The 21,915-nt window shown below is 38.0% G+C and overlaps 1 long non-coding RNA gene across 4 annotated transcripts in view; it reads left to right on the top strand.

Annotated features, from left to right (window-relative positions):
- Positions 1–21,915, top strand: part of LOC135255279 (uncharacterized) — a 130,798-nt gene that overhangs the window by 97,686 nt on the left and 11,197 nt on the right. For 3 of the 4 annotated variants that reach the window (XR_010330143.1, XR_010330146.1, XR_010330144.1), the window contains exon 3: positions 16,047–16,178. This is a non-coding gene — a long non-coding RNA (uncharacterized LOC135255279). Of the gene's footprint in view, positions 1–16,046; positions 16,184–21,915 lie in introns of all 4 variants that reach the window. The other variant, XR_010330145.1, reaches the window with a different exon arrangement.

Here is a 21,915-nt window from a genome sequence, read left to right as displayed (position 1 = left end):
TAATGGAAATGGGGAAATTTAAGAGACTGAATATTCCTAATTCCAGGAGCAAACTCCACCTCTTAAAACCCCACAATTAAGACCATTTCTATCTAGGGTTTACATTAATTTCAGCACAATAAATGCTGCATCTTTCTACAGCTATCTAACAATGAGTGAACAAGCATAGGACATTTAATCTAGGTTAATAGCATAGCATTTTTTCAAAAAGTGACACTTTCACATTAATGGTTTTGATGAAAGTAAGAGCATAGCTTTGCAGGCCTTTCACAAACTGAGATATGTCTTGTATTTATATACTCTTAGGAGTTCTGATCAGATGAACATGCCTAACATGCTTTCTGTACTCTTTCGTGAAGGATTTCTTTTTTTCTCCTTAAGCTGTCTAACTGGTGGGCTCCACTTATATTTCCCAAGTGAGTAGTACCATTTTCCTGTAATGGATTTTTGAAAGGTATGGACTGTGAGAGCACAGGCGACTGACTGGCGCATCAATGTTTGACTTAAGTTGCTACTATTCCAATATTTTGAATTCCTTAGCTTTTTCAATTAGGCAGGAAAGTGAAAAACTTTTTGTTCCTTCGAAAGAAAATATTTTAGAATATGAATGACAGTTGTCTTTGAGGAATCATGAGAATTTCAGCACAAAAACTTACTTAGGTGCCTGACCTTGGTCTCTTAACTCAGGCCATTAGCATTTCATTATGTGCGAGTGTTAGCCTTCTCCTTGCATTGAACAAGATGAGTATCTGTTCGTGTGTAGTGTTCTTATTTGCAAAAAAGTAATGTGCATGTTAAATAATGTGTGACAAAATAAATACAGACATACTGTATCTAATTATCCAGATTACAAGGATTTAAGAGGAATAAAACTGACAATACGCTCATTACCATTGTTTAAATGTAAAGTCAAAACAAGATTAAGTGCATGAATAAGGGCTCATAAGATTTAATGTATTTTAAACACAGGAGGCAGGGAGGGATTTTTTTTTTTTACACAGGTGCAAACCGTATGAAGCAGCTTCAGTCTACCAGAGGAGGATTTGAGAGCAGTTCGCAGAACAAAGCTCAAGCCGCTGGAGCCCAAAATTAAAAATTATGGCACTTCATTGCAAATACAGCGGCATGAAACAACTTATTTCATGGGCTAATGGCCAGTGGTGTGAGTTCCCCCTGGCTGGGTAACAGCCTGGGCAGAAGCGCCCCTGCAGGACCACAGCTTTGCTCCGGCATAAGCTTTATAGCTGTGGGCTGCACCAAGTGGCTCTGGTTCCACAAAGAAAGCACAAATTCCCCGTTTCTCGTCAGGGCCAGAGACTTGAGCCTCACTTTGATTCAGAAGATCAAGAACTTGGAGTGTGGTTTTCTTTTTCTTTTCTTTTCTTTTTTTTTTTAGAAAAAAACAAAAACAAAACTCCAAAGTCTTGTCAGACAAAACGATCCAGTCTTTACTCAAGTTTGATGTGAAAATCCTGACTGATTCTGAGGCAGAAATTGATTTTTGTCACAAGCCACTCTGGTGCTACAGCATTTGCCTTTTATTGTTATTAAATATTTACTGCTCCTGTAAATATTTTGGCTGATCATGTAAGAGGAGCAGGGGTCATGGCTAGCAGTTTGTATCTTCGTTTTAAGATGGTTGTGTTTATGCACCACCTTTAGCAGACTCTAGATAATTTATACTCAACAGGCTAATTGTGCATTCACACTTATACAGTAACTCCAAGTTGTACTGTACTGTTTCTACTGTTCCTGCAGTTTCTGTTTGTGCCATAGGTGTGAAGATTTCAAATCTCGTCCTCCATACCCAGTACAGTAAGGAACTCTAATGATAAGAACATCAGTTGCATAGTACATACATACATACATACATTACATTTCCAAAAATATGTGGACACCTGAACATCACACACATATGTACTGCTTGAACCTTTTATTCCAAAACCATGAGATATGGAGTTGGGCCCCCCTTTGATGCTGTAATGGCCTCTACTCTTCTGGAAAGTCTTTCTAGGAGTTGGAACATGGCTGCGAGGATTCGCTTCAATTCAGCCTTAAGAGCATTAGCATTGGTGAGGTTGGGCACTGATGTTGGGCATAAGGCCTGGCTCCCAATCAGTATTCCAATTCTTCCCAAAGGTGTTTGATGGGGTAGAGGTCTAGGCTCTGTGCAGACCAGTCAAGTTCTTCCCCACCAAACTCTGCAAACCATTTTATTATGGAACTTGCTTTGTGCATGGGGGCACTGTCATGCTGCAAAAGGAAAGAGCCTTCCCTAAACTGTTGCCACAAAGTTAGAAGCACATAGTTCTCTAGAATATGTATGTATGCTGTAGCATTAAGGTTTCTCTTCACTGGAAGCAAGGGGCTGAACCCAAACCATGAAAAACAGCCCCAGACCATTATTCCTCCTCAACCAAACTTTACAGTTTGCACTATTCGAGCCAGTCCAGTTGGTACTATCCATTCCGCCAAATCCAGATTTGTCTGTCAAACTGCCGGATAGTTAAGCATGATTCATCACTCCAGAGAACGCTTTTCCACTGCTCCAGAGTCCAATGGCGGTGTGCTTTACTACACTCTCACCGATACTTAGCATTGCACATGGTGATCTTAGGCTTGTGCATGGCTGCTCGGCCATGGAAATCCATTTCATGAAGCTCTTGACGAACAGTTCTTATGCTGACATTGTTTCCAAAGGTAGTTTGGAACTCTGTAGTGAGTGTTGCAACTGAGGACAGATGATTTTTACGTGCTACGTGCTTCAGCACTTCGCTGTCCCATCCCTCTGTGGCCTACCGCTTTGTGGCTGAGCTGTTATTGCGCCTAGACATTTTCACTTGACAATCATGGCACTTACAGTTGACTGGCGCAGCTTTAGCAGGGCAGACATTTTGCTAACTGACTTGCATCCTATGACAGTGCCATGTTGAAAGTCACTGAGATCTTCAGTACGACCCATTCTATTACCGATGTGTCAATGGAGATTGCAATATGGAGTGTCCACATACTTTTGGAAATGTATTGCACATACACACAGGGGTTGGACAAAATAATGGAAGCAACAAACAATATAAGAATATCAATTAACTGATAAGTAGTAGGGCCATCCTTTGCCTTCAGAACAGCATAAATCCTTGGAATGCTGTCATAACAGGTTCTGAACTGTGTGTAGTTGGATACAGGGCAATTCTTCAAGAAGGAAATTTTCTTCTCAGAGGGATGAAGGAGGAAATGTACTATATACTCTGCATGCCAGGACTCCCCATGAAGGCTTAATGATGTTTAGATCTGATAGATTGTGGAGGTCATGGAAGGTGTTTAACTTCATTCTCACGATCATTCTTGGTTTTATTTAGCAGTGTGTATTAGGGTTAATTCACCTGCAATTCAGGCACTGAATTTTTATCTTTTGCCTCTAGTTGCTTTGGAATCTTGCATATCAAAGTTCTGATTGTCAGACCTCTTTTATAGCTGACACACACACACCAAATAGCCTGGGGGTTTCACAATCTGATTAGCTCTGCATATTTAGTCTGAGCAGTGTGATTCCCACTCTAAACGTGTTGGCTGTTAATTATAAAGTGCAGTTTAAACAAACATACTGACTTCTCCAACACAGCAAGCAAAGCCTCTGTGATGTTTAACTTCCACCGATTTTAACCTTTGTCTAACAGTTTTTCATTTCAACACATGTCTTACCCTGTATAGGAACTCCACTTCTTCTCTTTATGAAGAAAATAATTAAGAAATTTCTTGCATTTGACTTTGAAATGCCACCATGGCCATGAGCGCATCTCTGTTTGCAATTTTCAATTATTAAATGCCATTGCAGACACATAAAATTCCATTCAGGAATGTATTCAGACCATTCTGGGGACATACAGTAAGACTATTGATTTTGTTTTGAGTACTTCATAATGACTTGACTAGGTGGTGCATTAATGGCTGTCAATTTTCTTCCAAATGGAAGGTGTTTTTATATCATATCTAATCATGTTTAGGGAGGCAACATTCTTTTGTGGAGAGAGAAAAAGACCTTGACAGAACGGGGAAGTAGGTCTTCTATTTTCAGACAGTAATTGTTCTTGAAAAAATAAGAAAAAAAACAGGACATTTGAGTTGAGAGCTGACTATATTGCCAGGCTAACTTTTCGGAGAGAAGATTTAAGTACCATCATGAATCTTGTCGTCTCCCCCATCTGAGGGAAATTCAGGATGTGCAGAATTAATGGGCCTCTCTCTTGCTTTACTCTTACCTCTCCTAGGACTCCAGGATTCAGTCCCACCTGGACTAATTCAAATTAATTTCCATTTTCCCAGCAAATTAGTCCTGAAGACTGTGCATTACACTTTGTAGATGGGAAGTGTGCAAGGTGCTTTATCATGGATTTCAGCTTGTCCTCTGATGGATACTACAGCTATCAGGCTTAAAGCACAGATTTTGGGATTACAATAAAACACTGTTTTGTGGCCCTGTGGAAACGTCTAGCTGTGGAAATGTCTGTGGAAATATACACTTAGGTTTTCGACATGTCCGCAATTCACTGGGACAGTCCAGTTTTCTACCATATATGTATTATGCATTGGAATGATGCTATTTTAATTTATCTTGAGGGGAATGTATTTCCAAATGTTGATTGGAGTAAATCAGTCGATTCTAATTCCCCAGATGCCACAGGCAATTTACATCTTCCAGACAAATTTTTCTGATGGGGAAATCTTTATGCATACTATATTTTATTAAATTACACCTTAAAGGTAAGAGTATGGGGCACATGAAAACTTGCCCAGTCATTTGTACTGTACTTAAGCTTGTTTATAGAACCAGTTACAATACATATCACACCAATCAAAGTAACTTCCTAGGTCTAAGCTATGCATCAGCATTTCCTAACAGAGACTTTGTACTCACTATGAGTTCTGACCACTATTTCACACTGTTTCCAAATTGAATAATGTAGATAATCTCAGAGATCATCGTTTATATCTCCCACCTACATACATAGCCCTGTGTGAATGAAAAGCAAATAGTGCTGTTTTGAGGAAAATCACATCTCTATAAACTACCCTTAAAATATTTTGTATGGATCCAAGGTATGCTTTTGCATTGGCAGTTGTTTAATTTTTATACATACTGTATTTGTACATGTTTCTTTTTTTAAAGGCATTTTGTTAACGTTGTGTAAATTTGGAACACATTTTGCTCTTGTCAACTCGTGTTTGTAGTGAGTTTTGGTTGTAACCACTCTTGTTACACTGACAAGGAAAGGCCTTTTTGCTCTCAATAAAGATGATTTGAATGATTTTCAGAAAGCAAAGCTAGTTGTGACTGCAGTACAGTAATAAGCAAATTTCTAATAGAAATACTTAATTACATGCTTGAGTAATTGATTTATTGCATTAGTTAGCTCACATACTGTGATACAGCTTGGATCAAAGACGTTTCTTGGAAAGCAAACAATATAGTTGATCTTTGCTGTCATAAATAGTTTCAGTTTTTACCCTGTAATGTGAATTCTGAGGTTCTCAGTATCTACAATAAAAATGTTAGCATAGGACTTTAAATGTAAAATGATAGTTTGCATGAAGATTCCAATCTCATGCAACATTTCTCTACAGGAATAATCACATAAATTAGAGTTTTGACAAAAAAAAAAATACACAAAACATCTAGATGAATCAAATCTGAATTAATTCATCATTAGTTTAATAATTAATTAGTGTGAAACACAATACCTTTATTAATATTAATGTATTTACAATTAAATGATGCGTTCCACATTTTTTATCCAAATAATCACTGGTACAATTAACTTAACTACACATAGGCACAAATGGCATGTAACACCTAGGCTAATTCATTACAGTGTTTCATAATGCCATGAAAATGAACCACACTTATTAACACTCTCAATATTAATTAACTACAGCTTGTAGTTCCTAATTTACAATAATTGTTCCATTCATTGTCATGTGAAACGGAGACCTCTGAATTTAACAACATATACAATTCAATTACAATCAGCCTATAATTCAGAATTCTTTCCTGGAGTACATAAAGACATATGAAACTCACAGCCTAGATCCCTGGCTTACAAATGCAGTATGCACAACTTCCATTCCTGAAAAAAAACAAACCTCTAAATGCGACAACTCCTGTGATAGCATATTGAGGATGATGACACTTATCAAGAGAAGCAATTTAAAACTTAACAAAATGTGATGATATTGATAATATGCAAACTAAACCAAAATGTGTACTTTGAACCCCTTTAGAGGTTCTGTTATGAATTAATATATACATTTTGCTTCCCTTCAGAACTTCCAGCCAAGGAGCTTCATTTATCATTATGTATAAACCTGGTAATTTTAAGGATATATTTATGCATAGCTAACTGCTGAAGTTGTATTGTTTCCTTGTAGTGGTTCAGGTGGATATAAGGTATAAAAAGAACATTTACAGACAAACTTGTGAGTGGTATTTTAGCATTGAATTTAACAAATGAAGTTGGACTATATTGGAGTACACTGAAAAGTATTTTGACTGCAATGGTCAGCTGACTGAGTGCACTTCACTTGATTCCCATGGACCCATTGATTTGCCTGTTCTCAAAATGGGTGTCATCCTTGGGGCCGATGGCGTACTTTCGTCTGAAGTTGAAAGTTGAAGCGCCGCTGGGACGTCAAACTAGCCTTAATCTTCAAACATTAAACAAAAGTGTTTTAACAGCCTTAAAAAATGCAGGACACATTAATGCATCATTGTAATGGACATGTATAGTCAATCCTTCACAGTGCCGTCAGCGTCAGCTTCCATGGTTGCCCAAACTGCTCCAGATGTCGAGCTGCATAGTAGCACCACAGCAGTAGGGCCCTCCACAGAACGTACAGAAAGCCAGTCTAGACTCTGTGCTCCATGGGTACTCACTGCACCTGCCGGGGAAAATGTCCACTTCCTATTAAGTGGCTCATGAATAATGTTATCCAAATTAATTGATCAAAACCCACACCATCTCAAAATGGCAATTGGCATAATTTTCCATGTTATAGTTTTATTTGTTGAGCATTTGTTCAGTATCTAATTACCTAGTAGATATCCTCTCCCCCTCCCCTAACACTCGACCATATTGTGCACATAGTTACAACCATGCCCTGAAATATACCGGCCTAAAAGCAAAGTTGGTGTGTTATTTATTTATTTATTTATCTGTAATAAATCCCATTTTCAACGTAAGACTGAACCTAAGTAGATATCTGTGATACAATTTTGTGCATATGAACACTTGATGAATGAGGCCTCAGGAATCCAAGAAATTGAAATTCAAGCCCTGTGGCATTGAAATTTCTTGCTACCAGTGCCTGCTGATAGCAATTTATAAGGGCTCTCTTTGCTAACATGGCAGTAAACCAAAGGGACACTTCAATTGGCACACAACCAGTTTAGATAATTACTATTCTGAGGGGGGGCACTCCCTGAATAATGGAATTTCAATTTTCATAGTTCATGAAAATATATAAGCCCTCTCTCAGAAAATTCCCGTGGAGGATGAGAGAGAAAATGTTGATGCATGATACACTGTAGATTCTTCATGGTTTCAAATGCCATCAGTTTGCCATGAAAAATAGATTGATAAAGAAAGAAAAAAATTAAGAATTTATACATCTCACATGCTATTATTTGTTTTTTGTTTTCTAAATTGAACCTCAAAATATTCTAATACATCACTGACCATGGAATACATTTTCACTAGATTGAAACTTAAATTGAGAGTTATGGCTATTGACTTAGTGCTGTTACAAAAGGATTCCTTATGGCACAGCATGCAATGGGCCATCCAGTCCCAACTGTTATGATTCCCAGCAAAACTGTGTAAATTGGTGAAGTGCATCTATTAGATAATGTGGTGGCAGCAGTGGAATTTCAAAGCAAATATCCCTGGGACTTGGCATACTTGTGTGCCTTGTAGATATCAAAAAGGCAATATGATATCAATGACAGTGAATCAAAGTCTGTTTCAGTAATGGTTTAATAATGCAGACGCATTCCATTCTGCAGTCTGTGTGAACTCCAGAGACTTAAATGTAAATTTAATTATTAACACCATGCAATATGTTTGCAGTTCATGAGCCCTTTGAAGTTAGCCATTAAAAAAAAACAAAAAAAACAATGTAATTTCCATACAAATTACAATTGTCCTCAGATGCTATAGCACTTTAATGAAGACATCATGACTTCTGAGATGTGTGAGGTACATTGCCACGTACCTGTATAGGATTATACTGTTGTTTTGCATTACAGGAGCATGCAATTATTCTGCCATGATACTGATGGAATGGCACCTTAGGAATTGTACTTTCTATGTTAATACTTGTGGTGTATAGAGGATTCTGCAATAAGACATGAATCACAAAATCTGCGAATGTGTTTTTAATGTTTGCTGTCTTTTTGTGGCCCCGAGCCTTAACTCCAGTTCATTCTAATGGGCATCAGTCACACCTTTCCTTAAAATGCATGGCCAATAGTCAAAAGAATATTCTCTTTTATAAGCAGCCTCACATGGGCTTGCCTTGGTTTGTGAATGTCACAGTCCCTGATTTGCTGCTAAATTAACAGTTAAACCTTCATCATCCACCTCTCTTCCACACTGACATTCTGCACTTTCTGGGTAGCGATTCTGAACCACACAGAAATGGAACAGTCTTGTCAGTACAGGCAGCGGTGAACAGAAATCTGGTCTATCTATTATGGCCCGTGAAATTTGACAACTGATGCATAAAATTAAAACGAATAGCTGATTCCAGCTATAATGCCTCATTTCCTTATTTCACGTTCAACATTAATTCTAATTACACACAGACCTCCCGCACATCCATCAGACGGGGGGAATGTACGTGGGCGGGCTGGTGTCATGGAGGCTGTCGAGGCAGCGGTGACATGATGGAGGAGAAGGAGACCCAGGCAGTGGGAGAGCTTAATTCACACCTGTAAGCTGTCCTCATCTTACAAAGAAGCCCAGACATGAGGATTCCTTCATATTTAATCTTGCCATAGGCTCACATATGTACATACACTTACTTGCACACATAGCTTGGCCCAACGTACACAGTTGCCAACTCAGACACAAAGACATACAATTCCATGAAGACAGAAACAGGCATGTGAAATTGACTGGTCATGAGAGTTGACTTTATACTGTGAAAGAATACACAAGTGTGCAGTAAACAAAAAACGATTCTCTGGTGTGAATAAAACTGGGCTTCATTTTTTAAATTTTTGCTAAATATACAGAAGCAGCTGATTTAAAATGTAGGTGGCCTTCAGACTAAAACAACAGTAACAGCAAATATGTTTTAAAAACATGGTTTAAAACATGCTTATATCCCTGATAGAGGCTACAGGGCCACACATTACACACAAGATGGAGAAATATTTCTGAAGGCTTCTATTAACAACTTATCTCACCAGATAGTGGCTGTAGCCAAATTGGAAATTACTTATCTCAAACTTCATTAGCTTGGTTATCTGCAGGATTGCTGATATTGACTTAAATTTCAATTTAATGACTTAAGCCATTTTTTCTCTTTCTGCACTGTAGGATAAGGAGATGGATTTTTTACGGAGACAATTTACAAATGCAAAGGCTTATTGAAATTCTATGTTTTTGCTCAAAGTGGAACTGATTTTCATTTGATGCAGGCTCCTTGACTGACTTGGGTTTTCTACCAGGTATCAAATGTTCCCGCAATAGCCTGCTTTGTGTTTTACATGGTCTGTAATCTCTTAGTGTGGGTAATGGAGAATACCAAATATGCATACTACAGCTAAACGTGACCAGCCCCTTCTACGCTTATGTTCAGCACCAAGGACAGCAGCACAGGGCAGCCACTGGAACAGAATTCATAGACAGAACACACTTGTATTCCCTAGTATTCCCTTCCAAGACAAACTGTTGCTGCGGAGTTTCATCCTATTGTATGTATATAGTGATCTCCATAATGTTTGGGACAAAGGCAAAAAAATTTTAGATTTGGCTCTGTACTCTACAGTTTTAGATTTGTAATCAATTCACATGTGGTTATTTTTAAGGGTATTTATATACACTTTGGTTTCACCATGCGTAAATTACAGCACTTTTTATAAACAACACCCCCCCAGACCTTCATTTCCGGGCACCATACTATTTCGGACATATTAATGTTAATTAAATCAAAGTAGCCATCCTTAGTATTTTGTTGCATATCCTTTGCATGCAATGATATCACAAGTTGCTGAGTATCTTCTCTGGTGATGCTCTGCCAGGCTTGTACTGGACCCATCTTCAGCTCCTGCTTGTTTTGGGCTTGTTGCCTTAAATTTTCTCTTCAGCTTAAGAAACGCATGTTCAATTGGATTCAGGTCAGTTGAATGATTTGGGCTGTCAAGAATTTTCCAGTTTTTGGTGAAAAACTTCTTTGTTGCTTTTATGCTTTAGAGTGGTTGCGGTCTGTGAACCATCAGCGCAAAATTGCTCCATTACATATAGTACAATAAATTAATTAAAATAAATATATTCAATATTTGACACATACTAAACAGATATTGCAAAAGCAAGTAGTCTGTGTGTCATCTTTAACACTTATTTACTTCAATATTTCAATATTTTCAGAATTTCACCTTGTAACACTTAACACCTCCAACCCCTGAGCTAAATTAATAGCTAAATTAACTTATTAATAGCTAAAGTAAATTAAAAAACTAGCTGGTAACCTTGAACCATATTAATAATTTTTTTAAGTGACTTTGGATAAATTACAAGCCCAAAGTCACATAATATAAGCAGATTTGGCAACTCTGCAGAGCTTGCACAATTCTGTGCATCACCTCCTTGCGCAAGCATTACATTACATTACATTACAGGCATTTAGCAGACGCTCTTATCCAGAGCGACTTACACAACTTTTTTACATAGCACTTTACATTGTATCCATTTATACAGCTGGATATATACTGAAGCAATGCAGGTTAAGTACCTTGCTCAAGGGTACAACGGCAGTGTCCTTACCCGGGAATCGAACCTGCGACCTTTCGGTTACAAGCCCAGTTCCTTACACACTGTGCCACACTCCGTCCAAGCAGAATTAACAAGGATGGGAGGGGTGGAGTGAGGGGAGATTGTCCACTGGTTAATCAGTCAAGGATAGTGTCATTTTCTGGGATGGATAAAAAAATGTAAATTGTAGAATGGGTTTCTGACAGTGCTGAGCGATTAGTCTTTTTTGAATTCAGTTCAATTAAGATTCGGTTTTGAAAAATAATCATGGTTTTTGATTGTGGTTTATTGTTTTGTTTTTTAAAATTATGAATGTACCCTGAAATCATGACAGTTGAAATGCTTATTGAATGTTTTTTGTTTTAATGTTAAACGCCACCTTTAAAAAAAAAAAGAAGAGAAAAAAGCTTTACAATTTTCAATTTTTTTGATTGCATATTACAAAAAATCACTTACATAAATTATTATCACTTTGGTCTTCAAAAATATATAGGTAAATTTTAGGTATGTATATTTAATTTTTTATTTGTTGACTTTATAATTTATCTCCCTTATCATACTCTATTGGCTGTGGAAGTAATGAGATTTTCCAATGGGCGGGCAGGCAGGCAGGCAGCCAGCCAGCCAGGCATTGTCAATTAACATGACCAACCTTCTGTTTTCAGTGTTCCTCATGAGACATGTTACCAAGTTACCACGTTACCAACTAATAACATTGACAAAATCATTTGACCAATTTCGAGGCAGATATGACATTCTGCAGAGTAAAAACTACCAGTTTGTTAGAAGTGTTGTTATGGAATATATACATTCACTGGCCACTTTATTAGGTGCACCTGTTCAACTGCTCGTTAACACAAATATCTAATCAGCCAATCGCGTGGCAGCAACTCAATGCATTTAGGTGTGTAGACATGGTCAAGACGATCTGCTGAAGTTCAAAGCAAGCATCAGAATGGGGAAGAAAGGTGATTTAAGTGACTTTGAACGTGGGATGGTTGTTGGTGCCAGACGAGCTGGTTTGAGTATTTCAGAAACTGCTGATCTACTGGGATTTTCAGGCACAACCATCTCTAGGGTTTACAGAGAATGGTCCGAAAAAGAAAAAATATCCAGTGAGCGGCAGTTCTCTGGGTGAAAATGCCTTGTTGATGGCAGAGGTCAGAGGAGAATGGCCAGACTGGTTTGAGCTGATAGAAAGGCAACAGTAACTCAAATAACTACTCGTTACAACCGAGATATGTAGAAGAGCATCTCTGAACGCACAACACGTCGAACCTTGAAGCAGATGGGCTACAGCAGCAGAAGACCACACCGGGTGTCACGGTGTACCTAGTAAAGCGGCTATATATATATGTTGTTGAGTACATTCATGCAGTCGTGTCGTTTGTGTCATGTGAGTACTGGGTTCTGCGTGTTTCCAAACTGTCGTGTTACCTGTGTCTTTAGGCGCAATTAATTATGGCCATTGTACTTATTCTGATGCTTATTTCTGCATGAACTTTGTTGAGTGGCTGCCTTTTAAAAACTACAGCTTGTACACTTGTACGAAACTAGTACACACATTGGACAGAAATAAAGTTTATCTACAGAATTAAGACTATTCAAATAATCGAAGCAATGTTGATCGATTAATTATTTAAACACTGAAAAAACACCAAAATGTTAATTATTCGCTGATGTCTAAACTCCAGATATACTGTACTTCAGTGGTTGTTAATTTACTTCAGCAGCCCACCCAAGTAAAGCCTATGTGTGGGAAATGCTGGCCAAGGAAATCCCAAAAGGCAGCCTGTTAAAGCAGTACCTGCCAAAGGGAGTGATAAATGTTGTCAGCAGAGATAATTCATGGGCAGAAGGAATCCACCTCCTGAACAGGCATCAAGCTTAGAAAAAACCTTTATCCCTGAAAGTAACACTAGCTTATTGTCCACAAATGGCTGGATATGTGGCTCCCACTTTACCAATTTGTTCTAGTGAGTAAGGTCAACTCAGACCCTGATCTTTCTGTTTGTCTTCGGGACCAAGGCCATGCCTACGAACCATGCTGTGGGTTGCGCAACTTTAGAGATGACTCCCATGTCCTCTGTGCAGTCTATCTCATCATGGCCTTTACCTCTGAGAGGAATGGGCACATGCAGTGGTGTGGACAGGGCATATGAACTGGCATACGCCTCCGGTTCAATTGTGCTCCTTGAGCTGTCCCAATCCATTGAACATTTTTGGATACGTAGCGAGGAAATCCTCCTAAAGTTCTATCACTTGTGGACCGGGTCCAGTGCCTCAATTGCAGGTTAGCCTAGCAGGGGTGTTGAAGGACCTGCTGCAACGTACACCTCTTGTAGCACTCTTGCTCAAAGTGTACTGCTAAAGCTGCCCTGGACCTCCAAGATGTGGTTACCTGGTCCATATAGGGTTTTAGTAGGTTGATGACTGTTCCTTCTCACTCAGGCTTGAATCTCTCTTAGAATGGAAATCACTGCTGCTCCTCTGACAAGTTTAAATTCGACCACTTCTTCATCAATGGACACCGCGTCTGTCCACTCTGTCACTGAGGGGATTCTTATCTCCCTAAGGAAGACTAAATCCTCTTCCTCAGACTCATGTTGGACCTGCTGTGTGGATAGTCCCTGTGGAGTGGCAGGCTGCGGCGAAATGCCCTTTTTATGGCACTGTCGGCACTCCTTTGCCAGGCATTCTGCCATTTGTGGCACCTTACCCCATATTGAACATGCATTTCATATGTTGAAAAGAAAACTTAAGGCAACTAGCCACCGAGACAAGCAAGTACTGATGATGGCTGCAGCCCTGGCATAATATCATCAGAGTGGATACTCCGCACCTGATGATGTCTATGGGACACAGACTTCGAGCAGTCACTGCATGCAAAGGATATGCGAAAAGTGCTAAACATGACTACTTTCATTAACATAGCAGTAATATGTCCCTAACCAGAAGGGGGGGGGGGGAGGGGGGGAGGGGAGAGACTATGTATAAAAAGTGCTGTGATTTCTACATGGTGAAATCAAAGTGTATAAAAATGGTCTTTGTCCCAATCATTATGGAGGGCACTGTGTATCTCAGACACAATACACAGCTGGAAAAGTGCAAAAAAGCTTCATGTTGAAAAGTTACTAGAAAATAAATAGAAAAAACAGTCCTTTTTACATTTATAGCTATATCAAGGTAATTTCAATGCACACAGAACCTAATAATGAAACATTGCTATAAGTTATGTCCTCACATGATGTGGAAAAGTGATCCAATGTAATCTAAGATAATACCATCCTCTCAATTCTGGACAGAGGTCTGTAAGAACTGCACAGAGAATTGTTCACAGTGAAATTAAATTTGTAAGAGTTCTTTTAACTCTAACAGAGTTTAACTTGGCCCAGTAGGGACTATGTGCATTCTATTAGAATGGTTTTGCCATTGAGAATCTTTGTACATACAGTATTTCAAATTTCCTGTAGAGGTTGGTTATCAGATTTTATGTGCTAGGTACAGCTAGGTTCTGAGGACCTCAAGTGAACTCCGAGCAGGTGGGGTTTAAGTCCAGAGATGATGAGTGATTCTGAAGCTCTGACATTTACAGGTAGCTCATTCCACTGTTGAGGGGGCAGTGAGGATAGGAAAAAATATTTGGGATGCCCATTGTGGGGAGGGGGTAGGTGGCAGATGTCCAAAGGGTACTAAGCAGAGGGTGTAAGGTCTCTGGAGCGATTTCTGGTAGGAAGGATCTGTGCCCTTGACTGTTGAAAGCCAGGATTCTGAATTTCATACGAACAGAAACCAGTGAAGGGAGACGAAAAGAGGTGAGGGTTCAGTCCAGCTGCAGCATTCTAAACCAGCTGAAACTGATCTGCTGACACAGGCAAGGGAGGCCATCTGGAATTTCAGCAGTGAAAAGTGGGGTTTTACAAGGAGAAAGTGGCGAAAAATGTTGGGGCTAATTTCATATTGTTCCAAAAGAACCTTCATAACTGGGTCACCAAAAACTCTAGCGTTCTCGCCAAAACTGCAAAGCAAAGTTTCTTTGTGACAAATTGATTTTTCAGTTAAGCTGCGGACATTTTTTAAGGTCTGGTGAACAGAGAGCCAAGCAGTTTTTAACTGTAAGTACATTAGTAGGCCAGAGGCCTGGATTTAATCAATATTGGTACTTAACTTTGAATAGCATATCAACACAAGTGTTACTTTCTTCTACAGTTTGCTGAGTTCAGCAGTCACCAAAATTAAATTTCTGAACTATATAAAAACAAGGACAGAATTATTCCTACTCATAAGCAAACTGTTGAACCTTTCTTAATTTCTACAAAACCAAATTAATACACCAAGAGTGTGATTTTTTTCCCTGAATGCATCCAAGTGCTCACTGAATATTATCAAAAACCTGTGGAAAAACTGAGTTCCCTGCACATAAAGCAATGTAAAAATTGAAATAGCACTTAATGTGGAACTGTTCAAAACTGAGTAATGACTGTTTTTTCCTGTGAACCAATGGCAGGCCTCCCAAGTACACTGTAAAAAAAAAAAAAGATACTGTAGATATTTCAAATGTATTTTGTAAAATATATTGGACATAACTGAATTTTGTGGAATCCTTGATTGTGTGGCAATTAGGCTGTGTTAGTATCATTTTAAAAAGTTTATAAGTACATAAGCATCCCATTTGAATAATTCCAAACAGACAGCATTGAATTAATTCATTCTAATTTAAATAAGCAATTTTCAATTGACAAGGATTTCACTGTTTTAATTAGTACTATTTTATAAGCTTGGTGGTTTCTCTTTTTCATGTCAGTATTTTAGTTTGGTTTAATCATTTTGTGTTTTCTATTTGCATGTACTCATATTTGTGTAAAATTTTAAAGGGTCTCATTTAATTATTAACTCTAATTCCAACTACCAAACATGGTTATTTAATCAATAATATTACTTGTAATCTGTTGCCACAATTTTATTTAGTAGATGTGGTGCATCATGTTTTAAAGTGTACTTCCATTTGTGCAGGTTCTCACCATACAGGCAGGGACACTAGCCAACTCTGAACTGAGGTCCACAGCATTTAGACAGCCGGAGTTCCTTGGATTAAAACTACATTACCTCCTTTCGACAGCACATCAGGCGCCCACAGCCTACCAGGTATCGTAAGTAAAAGAAGCATATTTCCTCTGATGAGCACTGGCTCTACATTTATACTATGTTATGTGGTCTGTTTGGTGATAAACAGTCTCTGGCTTGTGGATGAATGTACACGCTTCAGCTTCAGTGTTCCATGTGTGGGCGTGGATAGCACAGTGTTGACTCACGAAGCAAATTGCAGTGCAAATAAGAGAGTAAACTGAATCAAATACGGGGATAACTTATGTTAAGAAGGAATAACAAAAGGTTATGGTAGCTGGGAAGGGTATGACAAGACAACCAAACATACTCACCATTCAGATCTTAGCCTATTCATGTTACTGAAAGGACATGCTTGTTACCTTGTAAACACCCAACACTAGCAAAGAATTGCTATGCTTTGCTGGCTTATCTCATAGAAGCACATTAGGGTTTCTTTGGCAAAGCCCTAACAATGCTGTCAGAACTGAGGGAATCAGACACAAAACAGTTGATATTTACCTGAACTTCACAACCAATGAAGCTCGAGAAATCGCATTAATTATTTAAGCCCTACACCCCAAATTAATAGTGTTTAGATTTCCCCTTAGATTGCCCCTCAGCCACTTTGATGTTGAAGATAAAAAGAGGTGTATAGCAAAACCATTTCATGTATAATTTTCTATCTCGTATGATCTGATATTCGCTACCTTAAAAAAATATATTTAAAATTTTTCAAGTGATTCCCAGTGCACTTGTAATGCACATTTTTTTCATTATTATTTTTTTATATCAATGCATGTTTGTATTTGAATAATCACCGTATGTACTTACAGTAATCCCTTACATGAACATGGAACAGATGCTGTGAGCCTCCAAATCCATTACCGTTAGCAGTTTCCACCTGTTCCAGTCTGTAATTAGTTAAAGTAGTCATATACCCTTGCATTGTCTCCATAGTCAGTGGATATTGATAGTAAAAATGAATGTAAATGTTCTATGATTGTTTTCTGAGACTTTGATCCTGGTACAGGCATAAGCAACAGATCCAAATGCATTCCTCTCACAGACTCTCGCAAACAACGCTCTCAGTAATCTCCTGCATGATTTAGCACTTGGGACAATCACGCAAAGTCAAATAATATGGGCCAGTGCTCCTTAGACAAATGTTCCGCATTAGCATTTGAATGTGTATTGTGGACTAATCTCTCTCTGCACTGGCATATTTTAATTTGAATATAAACCAATTTCCATCCCACGTTTCAAATTAGTCACTCCATATTTTGAAAAGCCCCCCTCCCCCCACACTTAATATCTAATGGCAGGTATTTATGCTTTGCAAGTTTCCAAGGTTATATTTGAGCATTAAACTGCAGGACTTCAACAAAATGGGTATTACTTAAGATGATTAGGTTAGAAATGGATTTCCCACCTCAATGTACTTTTTTATATGAAAGGTGACATACTGTACAGCCACATTCCTTTCTTTTTATAAACCTATTCAAAATCATTTCACAGGGATTTAAGAAAGCTACCATGTTCCTGTATCTTTTAATAGCAGATAAGTCCCTGTGAATCAATTGGCCCACCACATCATTGACTTCATAAAAAAGTCCCTTTATAGATAGCCGGTTTTATAGAATATAGTGGGGAACATTCATATCTTAGTATGGATGATGTCAGTCTTTGGAGGTTAGCTGATCAGCATTGTGCTCTGTCACCAATTTTAAAAATACTGGGAAAATGGCACCATGAAGCATTATCGCAAAGATAAGCATAAGACCACCAGACAGGTAGCTGTCAGGGAAATAATTAATCATATCTGCCTACTTGCTTATCATCCCTGAAGCAACACACGCTTATAACAAAGCCCAAGTGAAAATGTTTATCTGCCAAAATAAAAAAGTGGAGAAATACTTTTCTTTCAACTCTCCCAAAACTAAGCTTTTGTGCTGACTTATAGGTCATAAAAAAATATATCACTTGTGTGCAGTTGCTATATTAAAAATGTATTTTTTTTTTTGATTATGCTATTTGTGAGCAGTTATCAATGAAAAACAATGATCCTGTAGCCACAATGGTAAGGAAGTTACAATTAATCTTCAAATATTGAAATCAGTATGAAAGAGGAGTACCAAAGGTCTTGGCCTCAGTGCCAGAGAAAATGAAAATGTGAACTTTAAATGTTCATGGTTTGTTTGCCTATGGCTGCCTATTCATAAAGTGCAAATGCATACTGTATGATCTTGGCTTGTTTGCACATGCATATTCCACAGTCTAAGCACACAAATCATAAATGGTTACATATGAAAATGAGTGGGGATAGCGGGTAAAATCAATCATGTATAAATGTACAGGAAATATGAGCTCTGCACAAAATTGAATATGCAGCACATTATAGGCTAAATTGTGCATGAACTGACAACCACATACATCATATGAACAGAAATTGGTTTTGTCTACTGGATTGGATAAAATTGCAAACATGGCCCTATTTATGAGTTCTAAGTATCAATATATACAAGTACCATACTGACATTTTGAGCTCTTTAGAGGATGGAAAAGGCACCTTGCGTGCTCGAACACAGCTATCTCACGGGCAGATTGATGCTTTGAAGTGACACAGTGAGGAGCACTGGTCTCAAATTATATAGGTAAGAGCACAAGAATGTTTCCACCCAGGTTGGTATTTTCATCTCTGTCTTTTAGCACTGGACTTGTCATGTTGTAGATTGATGCAATTGCATGATACAGTGATATTTTAATAGATTTACAGGTTCGGAAATTTCTGCTATCAGAAACCGGGTCTTAGCACAGTCAACCATGCATATCAATAGAGGGAGAAATTTTTTCATGAGGAAAAAAATTAATGTCTTGAATGCTGTGTAGGCATCCACATATATCACAAAATAATTATATATTTATTTAAGTCCACTGTAGCAAAATACTTCTGATATGACTCATCAACTTTTCATATTATATTTGCTACAAAAATGTATATCATGCCGAAACGTAAATATATCACTGAAAACTGAGCACATGAACAACATAGAGTGAATCAAGCCTAAGTGATGTCATAAGCAGTGTTATTTCCGTCCCTCACTCATACAGACAAGGTGTATAATGCATATATTCAGGGAAACTCATCTCACAGTGTGGTATACTCAGTTCAAATGAAATCCTGAAATCTTTAAAAATCCCTTCTAACTATCCTACAAAATATGTGCTGATGTCAGACAGCGTCAGTCAATGTCTGATGTCAGACATCTGAGAGACAGATTAAAAACCTGTGGTCAAGTAAGTTAACTATGATCAAGTATGGTAAGTAACCACAATTCATACTAACAAAAATGTTTGTAAAATGTCCGATTCCTATCCTGTTTCTTACCAGCACTTACCTTTCTGCAGAATTTCATGCGTGAAAATAACTAGAATTATTAACTAAATAATCATTGCAAAATCAACACAAACATATCTATATTATTTCAGTATATATTTAATAAATACAACAAAATAAAAACCTTTATGCATTAAAGCTTCCTGATTGGCCAATACACTTTTGCCACACCTTCATCTCTTTAAAAATGGAAAAGCCTCTTTGAAGCACCTGCATGTACCCCATGGCATGTGCTTTAGTGATTTTTAAATACCAAAAACGACACTGGACACTCATCTTTTTATCTACCCCAGTATTTTCCTAAGTGTTTTCCAACTTTGCAACCTCAAAATAGAACCCTTTGAATTCAGTAATGTAGCCCATAGCATTTTAAAAATGGATTTATTCATTCAATGGTCCACTGTACAAGATAAAAGCAAGGCTGTTATTTTATTTTTTTGCACAAGTATGTTGGGGTGCCTGCAGATGTGAACATTGTTAGTGCAAATATATATTTTAGATGATGTGAAGTGAAGAAATGTCATGTGATGTCAAGTTCCTCTGATCTAGTGAATGACAACAAAAACTGGGGAATAAAAAAACAAGCAAAAATGTTTCAGCAATAACATATATCTGTAAATGTCAGCTGAATTTCATAAAAGGACCGAGGACTGTTGTGCCTGAAGGCACTATGTAGAAATGGACACAATTGATATGCAACAAGCAACAGATACTGAAATCTTCACAAGGTAATGGTCATTAGCCCATTGTAGGAGAAGAATTAATGATCTTACACTACTTCTGTATTCTTCTATCTCTGCACAAATTAGCTTGCAAATTAGCTGCACTGATGTTGGCAAAGCAATTATTCTTTCTCTCTAGAAACACAAACCTAGCTTTCATACACAAGGCCTTATCAACAACCGCTACACATCACATAATTTGTTTTTGCACAGATTTCTTCACCAAACAATAATAATCACATTAGAGACAGCCATACTGCCCATCTAGACTGTGGATGCCTAATGCTACTTCGAAAGCAAACCACTTAAATTTCAACAGTATATCACAACAACTTCAAAAGATAATTACTAGCAATGAAGCAATGATAAAGATGGATTTTGAAATGGAGAATGTTATTTTACCTCATTAAGTTGTCCAGCAAATGTGCAGTAGCATCTGCTTGTGTATACATAACAAAAGAAAGGGAACACATTTTTACATTATACTTACACCTGTAAGACCTGTTTGTTGCCATATTTAATTGTTTTCTACTGCAATCAAAATTCATTCAGAGACGTGCCCGTTTATCTATAACATTTAATTACCAGTGTAAAACTGAGAGACTAAGTAACATTAACAACAAAATTGTGGGGGCCTTATCTTCTAAAACCAGGGGTGGAGACTAGGTATGGTAGGGTTGGGCATTGCCCATTCTAGCCTCTGTTTCTCCCAATCAATCAGAGCATGAACATCGTGAACAGTGGGCACTAGCAATACATTATCATGGTCTTGCACTGGTTCTCCATTCTCTATCATGTGGTGATACAGAATGACATAACTGTTAGCTAGTTTGGGCAGTGAAATTTTGAGGTCAGGTATCGACTTGGTAGTGAGAATGTGAGCAAAGAGGACTCCCAGCTACAAAACCAAATCAAAATGGCTTATAAACACGAAAGTGGATCTCAGAAAAGGGAAAATGGATGAATGGATGGCTTAAAAAAAAGTGGTTTCCAACTCAACCATGGCTAAATATCTGACCATTACTAGCCTACATCAGGGATATATCAGTCTTAACAAAAACATGTTTTCAACATACTAAAATGCCAAGTTACTTACACATACAAAACACTGTCTGTACTGCCATTAAAAGTATTGATATCAAAATGAGACTAAGTTACTACAAGCAATATTGGCTATCTAAGCTCACAAATTAAATAAGCTCTGTTACAAAGCAATGCTACCAAATGTTTCCTAAATTATTTAATTTAACTTGGCCCTGTGTTTTTTCGTCTTACCATTTGAAGAGAATACACTGACTAAAGAGAATATATAATGGTCTTAAGGGCTGAGAGTCCCTGATCATTGTAGTTATTTCTGTAGGAAAACCCCTGAAAAGTGCCAAATTCTCAGTGCTGTATAGGTATGGGGCATGCCACCCCACCAAGCCGTAACTTGGCAGGGTGGCATACCTGCCATCCCAATAACCTTCCCGGTTATTGAACTGCTGTTGTTCACACACTGTGGTATCCCCAGTCACGAAAATTCTTATTGTGGAACACTATCCACCAACATCAGATGAGGTGTGTAGGCTACTGCACTGCTTGTGACATTGCCTGTCATATTCGCAACAGCACGGAGCACATTTTCTAATATAAAATTAATCAATGGCTACCAGGGAAA

Source organism: Anguilla rostrata, chromosome 5 (assembly GCF_018555375.3).
Source record: "Anguilla rostrata isolate EN2019 chromosome 5, ASM1855537v3, whole genome shotgun sequence".
NCBI lineage: Eukaryota > Metazoa > Chordata > Actinopteri > Anguilliformes > Anguillidae > Anguilla > Anguilla rostrata.
The sequence above is the reverse complement of the archived record's forward strand: the minus strand, read 5'-3'. Positions and strand labels throughout refer to the sequence as shown.